The 8,487-nt window shown below is 41.7% G+C and overlaps 1 pseudogene; it reads left to right on the top strand.

Annotated features, from left to right (window-relative positions):
- Positions 1–433: 433 nt before the first annotated feature.
- Positions 434–6,547, top strand: LOC147899994 (chitinase 2 pseudogene; annotated as a pseudogene).
- Positions 6,548–8,487: the final 1,940 nt, after the last annotated feature.

The raw sequence follows: 8,487 nt of genomic DNA, 5'->3' as shown, positions 1-8,487 counted from the left end.
TTCTTTTTTTCTTTTTTCCAGTTCATCATGTAGCCAGGAATCTCTTCAGGCTCACCTGATCATTGGGAGACCATCTTTTGGGAGTTATATAACCTTTTGGGAAACCCTCCTAGTCCTGGGGAGTTATACGGCTACATGATGGGTACTCTACACCCCCCCCAGGAGTTGGCACTATAGACTCCAAACCACCCCAACTCCACACCAGCTGAGATTACCCCAGTGGAGTCAACACATCCCAGCCGGCTAGACAGTCGAGCCCCTTCCCCCATGCCATCTTATGCCCCTTCCCCCACGCTGTCAGGAGGTCCTTCTGTCTAGCAGAGCCGTCGACGTACTCCTGTGTAGTCGAGACTCGGTTGTCCAGCTACGAGTGGTCCACATAGTCCCGTGCAGTCTCCAGCTATGAGTGGCCAGCGTACTAGCTCGACACGACATGGTAGCAGGCGTAGTAACAAGGAGAGTGGTGAGGGATGCATGGCATAGTGCTTTGGGAGGGGTGGTTGTGGGGATTAGGATGATTCAAAGGATTTAGATGTGCCTTTGGGTGATGATACGATCTTCTGACATCACTCAGACACGAGGCATCTTGATGGATGCACGGGGGAAGGACATCATGGCCTTCATGCACTCTATAATTGCTAACAATTATAGAGATTGCTTTATCCACTACAAAGACCATCAAAAGAGGTTCGCTAATGAGACCCTTGCTGCTGTTCACTCTAGGTATCCTAACCCCCCCAATGTTCAATTCACAAATAAATGGGCCAAGTCAAAGATTGTTATGATACTTAGCAATCAAAAATCTTCGCTTAAGAGGTAGGCACTAACGAAGCTTGCCAGGCTCGAGGGAGGTCAATCACCAAGGGGCCCACCGCACACCACTCACAAGCATGAGTGGAAGAAAGTAACGAAGTCAGCAAGGGAGGAACCCAATCTGCAGCACGTGGAGGCACGAAGGATCCAAATGGAGCAATATGGAAGCGTGCATTTTGGAGCAGGGGGTGTTGAATCATGGGAGGCTCAATTTATAAGTATCCATCTCAAATTATATTATTTATGTAGTTTATTAGGAGGTTTTTTCTTTGTACTAACCCCTCCGCAAATTGTGTCATCTTGCAGCTTGATATTGTGGGCAGGTACGCTACTCCTGTCGATACAGCCTACCACTGCCACCATCCCAAAGGAGATACATGGAAGCACTTCTATAATGACGGGTTGATTACTAAGGAGCAGGCTACTAGAGCGTTCCCAAGGGTATTTGAAAGTAATTAAATATTGTTAATATTATAAGTAAAGATTTGATTTTTCATACATTGATATATGTTGTCCCTTTTTTATAGGCCCCTGCACAAGAAGATGAGGAAGAAGACGAGGAAGGAGGTAGAGAAGGGAGTGCAGAAGGGAGCATGGAAGGGAGCCAGGACATGGAGAACTTAGATTAATTGTAGAAGTAGTGCTAGCTACTCTTTTTTGTACTTAAAGCCACTAGCTTGGCTTCGTGCCTCTTGTATATACACTCCTCTTATTTTTGGTACTTGAAGCCACAGGACGTGGGGTAGCTTCATGCTATATGTACATACAAGCACTTTTTGAGCTATGAATTTATATACTCTTTTTATTTTTTTGGCTTTCAATTTTCTTGTGCAACGTTCTATCAATTAATGCCTTGTGAACTAAACGTTTTGGATTTGTAATGTTTTATTTAGAATTATAATTGTCGGCTATAGATGTGCTTACAAGAGTGCTAATTAAAATGCGGTTGGTTGTAAGAATTGAATTACTGTGCAATGTGGAAATGGGATTTCTATAACTACATAGCATACAAAACATATGTAGCATTCTGTTCAAGAACACAAAATTTAAAAAATATTATATAGTGCGTCTAGCAAACCATCTAGAAATGAGTCTATATATGCGTCTATCTGTTCGAGAAGCATCTATTTGCGCATCTATAAAAGTGTCTATAAGACTATTTATAACTGCGTCTATACACGTGTTTAATGATGTGTCTATCTGTTTTTAAATTTTGTAGCAGAGTTTCTATTTACGCATCTATATGCACATCTATAGGTGCATCTATCTGCTATATAGATGCGCTATTAGATGCGGGTCTCTAGACGTGCAAATAGATGCACCCGTAAGTTTTTTTTTAGTTGAGTAAAGGCATTTGTGTGCGCATCTATAGGTGCTTTGTCTCACATTTGTTCTCACATTTTCATAGATAACAACAAATTTTCCATCCTTATATTTTTTTGACGAAATGCTTTTTCATCAGCGGGATATTTTGGTACTAAAAGTTTCATTAGATGAAAGTGATATTTCACTCATTTTGGGCTTTGCTTCTTTTTCCCCTTTTTTTGGATATCCAAAAAACCCAATGCATCCATAGACATGCATACATACGTGTTTCCTTAATTTTAAAAAAAAGTTATGAGCGCATCTATTAGCAAGTCTACAACCCTGCATATATAGTCATGTCCATGTAACAGACAGATGCGCCTATAGACACGCTATTAGATGCTCTGTAAAAATTTTAAAAAAATAGAAAGTGGCGCTCATAGACGTGCCTATAGACGCTCTACAAAATCTATTTTAAAATAAGCAAAATTCTGTGTGGTTGAACATAATGTTGTGTATGCTTTGTGGTTGCAAGCACTTCTATAGTGTGCAATTCAATTCTTATAGCTAACCACGTTTTAATTAGAATGATTCCATGCACGTCTATAGTCGACGATTACAATTTCGAATAAAACATTACAACTCCAAAACGTTTAGTTCACAAGGCATTCATTGATAGAACATTGCATAAGGAAATTGAATGCCAAAAAAATAAAAGGAGTGCATATAGTAATTCAAAGCCCAAAAAGTGCTTATATATACATATACCATGAAGCCGAGCCACCTCTAACTTCAAGTACAAAAAATAAGAGGAGTGTATATACAAAAAAGGCACGAAGCCAAGCCAATGGCTTCAAGTACAGAAAAGAGTAGCTAGCACTAATTCTAGCACTACTTCTATGACTAATCTAAGTCATTCGCATTCTTTCTCCCTTCTTCATCGCCTTCTTCCTCCTCAATGTCCTTACCTTCTTCCTCCTAAATATTCCTAGGGGCCTGTAAAGGAGGGACAACATGTATCAATGTATGATCTTTATTTACAATATTGATATTATTTAAGTACTTTTAAATATGTGGGGGGGTGCTCCAGTAGCTCGGATATACTGCTCCTCAGTAATCAACCCCTCATCATAGAAGTGCCTCCATTTATATTGTATGCGATGTTCACGATGGTAGGCTGTTGGTAGTCACTTTATGAAAGGCCATGTAAGACATGTGAGCAAGCACACATTTAAAATACCACTATACTAAAAATTTTACAATTTTATGCATACTTCTTTTTTCCTCTTCCATATGTAAATATGTAATTTTGGATGTAAATGTAGATGCCATAATTATTTAAGAAATGTACTTTTCTAACACCCTCATGTCTATAAATCATCCGTAGGTAACCTAACATAAAAAGTCCCCCTCTATTAATGAACCGACTATGTTACATGTTGTACACAATGATTATCCCAACAAGCAAGGAGCACAAATGTTTGTGCACACATCCTTGCATCCCTTTCTGGAACTACTAGGGAACCCAAACAAATCTCTTTTTAAATGAAAGGTGATGGAAACAATCCAAATTTTGTAATGTTTATGCACACATCGTTGCATCCTTTTATGGCATCCAGGGGCGTACTCTCGAGGGGATCACTCATCATATGTAACCCTATCAGTTGAGTTCAATAGAGGGATATTTCATATTTCTAAATGTAATAAGAATTAACTTACACAAGGGAGTATTTAAGATAAATTTGGAAAATATTTACAGATTTGTACAGGAAAAGGGTACATTTTAATAGTGAAAATTTTATAGATAATGGATTCAAACAAGAGGGCAGAGTTTGTGTGTCGGACAGCACTGCCCCCCTTTTCTATGATCCTCCTTGCATTGATCCATGCAGTTGCATCATCGAAGTACCTTGCTCTGGGTGAGGACTCGCTAGAGATACATAGAGAAAACGCAAAGAAGGTGCACATGGTTGCCACATAACTCCTAGAGGACTGAAGAGGACTCACCATGGAGCTGAATCAAAACCCATGCCATGGCTACAAGTGTCTCACAATCCGAATTCAAAGGGCAAAGCAAATCGTTGCTATAGCTCTACCCGTAATGGGGTAGTGCTAAAAATGGACCTTGAACTCAAGCGATATAGAGGACGATATAGAGGGTCTATACATAGTGACCACCAAGGCATAGTAGCACTTAGGGGACCCAAAGAGATCATGTGGAATACAGTCAAAGAATGCAAGGCATTTTCGTCATGTTGTAATGGATAAGGTTATGTTAGTTCAAGGCCGCCACGTGACCATCATTGGAGAGACATCACGGGGGGCTGTCGAGTATTGCATGTTGGGTAGCAGTTTGCCGTGTACTGGATTGGCGTTTGTGGCCATTGGGACACTCCGGCGAAAGGACCGTCCCATCGTGTATCGGTTTGGCGTGTTGGGTTACAAATTTTGTCCGTAGCGAGGGCGGAGGGCGGCCACCATAGTCTCAGTCTCTGGTGTGGTAGAATCATCGATGGATAACATTTGAGAGAGCTCGAGAGACTGAGTCCATGCACAGCGAGGCCACCGCAGGATCTGGTATCATAAATGATAGATCATTTCCTAGGCATCGCATTGGGAAACGCTAAAATTATTGTCCATGCGAGATAAAGTATAAGGTGAAGACGAAGATTGAATCTTGTAGCTTGTAAGAAACTCCTCGCCGGAATATAGTGAAAAGAAAGAGTCAGGTCAAAAGGAGGCTTTCTGGCGACGAGAGGTACAAACTGATTCTATGTCACTTCCACTTGCATTGCAGCTAGCTTGAGCCTTTAAGCATCACCCCTACGGCCAGCTCTTTCTCACCATACCTCCATCGCATCTCTAATAAGCCTTATCGTTCTCCCTCGACCTCCTCCCTTTGATTAAAATTCTATGGCATTCCGTAAGTGCAATCTTTTAGCCCAACATGGATTGATAATTGCGCTCTTGGCTCTCCTCCCAGTGGCGATTCACGGTTCTCGTCTTCTTATGGAGGGTACGTATTGCTCTTTTTAATTTGTCCCTAAGTACTCACCAGCCTCTTATCCTTACTCCCAACTTCCGATCTAACAAGACGCTGTTTCGGTTAAGAATTTAGCAAAGCGATTGTGTATATTCCTCAGCACTTGCAAAATTTGTTGCATTTGGATCTATCTTACCCGGTTGGGAACCGCAACGTCGCGTATAACGTTCTACTTTGGTGGCAAAATTATGCGAAGCCTGATTGCTCCAATGCTTAGCCATTCGAAGTACTTTTGCTTAGCGTGTGGAAGTCTAATGCATTGGTTATATCTCATTTGATCGCGAAAAGCGCGACCCTTTGATTCTGCACAGCTTTTTGCGCCTGTAAACATTTCATTTCATTCACATCTATCTAACTAATTGGGTGACGCATTCTTTGTTGTTAGGGTGGGCCCCCTCAGAAGCTCCATCACCATCTTCGTTGTTAGGTAAGGCGCCCGCAGAAGCTCCATCACCATCTTTGTTGTCAGGGAGGCCGCCCACAGAAGCTCCATCACCATCCAGCACACTGTCAAGCAATAACGGGAAAGTTTTCAGATCATATATCGGCTCGCAGTGGGATGGGGTACAGTTAACGGATCTGCCCATCAATGGAGAAGTGGAATTTCACTTCATTCTTTCTTTCGCGATCGATTATGCCAGTGCTTCGGGGGACAGTTCGTATACGCCCACCGACGGCGTATTCAATACCTTTTGGGATGACACTCTATCAGGCAGTGCAGCCCAAGCGATCAAGGCCAGCAACCCAAATGTGAAGATCATAGTTAGCCTCGGTGGAGCTGTCATAGGAGATAATCAGGCCGTAGAGTTTAATCCAAGTTCTGAGTCAAGTTGGGTGAGCAATGCTGTCTCTTCTCTTACGTACCTGGCCAACGAATATGGTCTAGATGGAATTGATATAGACTACGAGCAGTTCGCGTCCAGCACGACGCCTAGTGTCTTCGCGTCCTGCATCGGCCAACTGATCACCCAGCTGAAGCAAAACAAGGTGATCTCCGTAGCATCCATTGCTCCATTTGATGAGGTCGAACCTTACTACACTGCACTCTGGGAGCAATATTCCAGCGTGATCGACTACGTCAATTTCCAATTCTACACCTACAGTCCTGAAACGACTGTGTCAGAGTTCGTGACTCAATACTACACCGCAGCAGCAGTGTACTGGGGAGGGAAGGTTCTTCCAAGTTTCAGCACAGATCCAGGAACTGCAAGCGACGCTGGGAGCGGAGGCATAACGCCCTCCACAGGTTTCTTCACGGCGTGTCAGCAGCTACAAACAACTGGGGAGTTGCCGGGCATCTTTGTTTGGTCAGCTGACACCTCTTACACGTCAGATGTCATGTTCCAGTTTGAAGAACAAGCACAAACTCTCTTGGCTTCTGCATAAGCAGCCCTAACACAGTAGCAATAAGAGATTAGACTTACATTCTATCAGGGTTTATATAGCATCCAAAATTCTTTGTAGCATTCATTTAGTATCCAAAATTCTTTGTACGGAGAATGAAAACGACAAGAAGTACCCTAAAATTCTATCAATATCATCCTTGCCAATTGAATCAAATGTCAAACCCCTATTATAATCTTAATGAGATCTATGGCTTCTAACGTCGTCATTTCCTTCTCTCGATAACGATGACAAAGATTTTTCCAGCGTACGCTTAATTTTCTTGCAAGATACTTTTCTATACTTTTCAAGTTTCTGCAATTGCTTTTCTTTTCTCTAAGGTTCTCTAGAGACCGGCACAAGCTGCAAGTCATGGGAAGGGCGTCACATCCAAAGATTTTATAATCAATACATTGCCCACCTAAAACGATAGGTATAAAGATGCAATAAACGACGGGTGGTGAAGAAGAAGAAATAGAGATGGAAAGAGGCACTAGCGTTCGTTTGGTAGTAAAGCAAAAGAATGGCTATTCTAATCAGTGCACAACCATGAGTTGCCAATGTTGTTTGCCCATGGATGGGCAAATGGAGTCTCAGATTTGGGGCAGTATTAAAACGCGAGCTTTAAAACGTTTTGAACATTTTTAAATTAACCTTGAGGCGCTTTTAAACGGTCCAATAGCAAATTTTAATTGGGACCGGCTCTAGCCGGTTACCGAGTGGTAAATCCATACATCGCTCGGTATATCAACACAACATTGCAAGGTAAGATATTAGACCACTTAGTGTTATGTACACCGAGCAGTGTTCCACTACACCGACTGGTATACTCTAGCAGATCAAGTGGTGTTTAGCTACACTGCTCCATGTTGTTAATGATATATAAACTAGCGTCGGGTTGGTACTTTTCACATAATCGAATTTCTTAGTAGTCTGTGGAGTCTTGGGAAAGAAAGAAGTATAATAAAGAGGATAAACAAAGCTACAAATAAAATTTTAAGTTTTGTTAGTCCTTATAAGTTCAAAACAGTATGTGATGCTGGTGGTGGCACAACAAGACAAAGCACCCATAGACGCGCGCACAGACGCGTTTCATGAACTAAATAAAAAACTTACGGGCGCGTCTATTTGCACGTCAGGAGACCCACGTCTATTAGCGCGTCTATATATCAGACTTACGCGCGTATAGACGCGCTCATACATATGTAAATAGACACGCAAATAAACGCTTTGATAGATGCACGTATAGACGCAAATCGAACAGACAGACGCGAATATAAACGCATTTGTAAACGCACTGATAGACGCGCCTTTTTTTTTAAAAAATTTTACAGAATACTGTGTATGTTGTGTATGCTATATAGTTACAAGAATCCCATATCCACATTCTGTAATTCAATTCTTACAGCCAACCTCATTTTAATTACAATTCCAAATAAAATATTACAACTCCAAAACGCAATAAAATTGAAAGCTCAAAAAGTGCTTATATATACATATAGCACGAAGCTAGGCCACGTCATGTGGCTCCAAGTACAAAAAATAAGAAAGCTAAGCCATGTCATGTGGCTTCAAGTACAAAAAATAAGAGGAGTCTATATACAAGAGGCACGAAGCCAAGCCAATGGCTTTAAGTACAAAAAAGAATAGTAGCACTACTTCTACGACTAATCCTCGCTGCCTTCCATGCTCCCTTCTGCGCTGCCTTCTGCGCTCCCTTCTGCACCTCCTTCCTCGTCTTCCTCGTTGTCTTGTGCAGGGGCGCCCTGTAAATAAGGGACAACATATATCAATGTATGAAAAATCAAATCTTTACTTATAATTTTGGCATTATTTCATTACTTTCAAATACCTAGGGGGCCTGTCCAGTCGCTCGGGTATACTGCTCCTCAGTAATCAACCCGTCATCATAGAAGTGCCTCCATGTATCTCCTCTGTGATGG

Source organism: Dipteris shenzhenensis, chromosome 7 (assembly GCF_047967505.1).
Source record: "Dipteris shenzhenensis isolate YYH24624 ecotype China chromosome 7, Dip_SZ_1.0, whole genome shotgun sequence".
Lineage (NCBI taxonomy): Eukaryota > Viridiplantae > Streptophyta > Polypodiopsida > Gleicheniales > Dipteridaceae > Dipteris > Dipteris shenzhenensis.
Note: the sequence above shows the minus strand (reverse complement) of the source record. Positions and strands in the feature narration are given on the sequence as shown.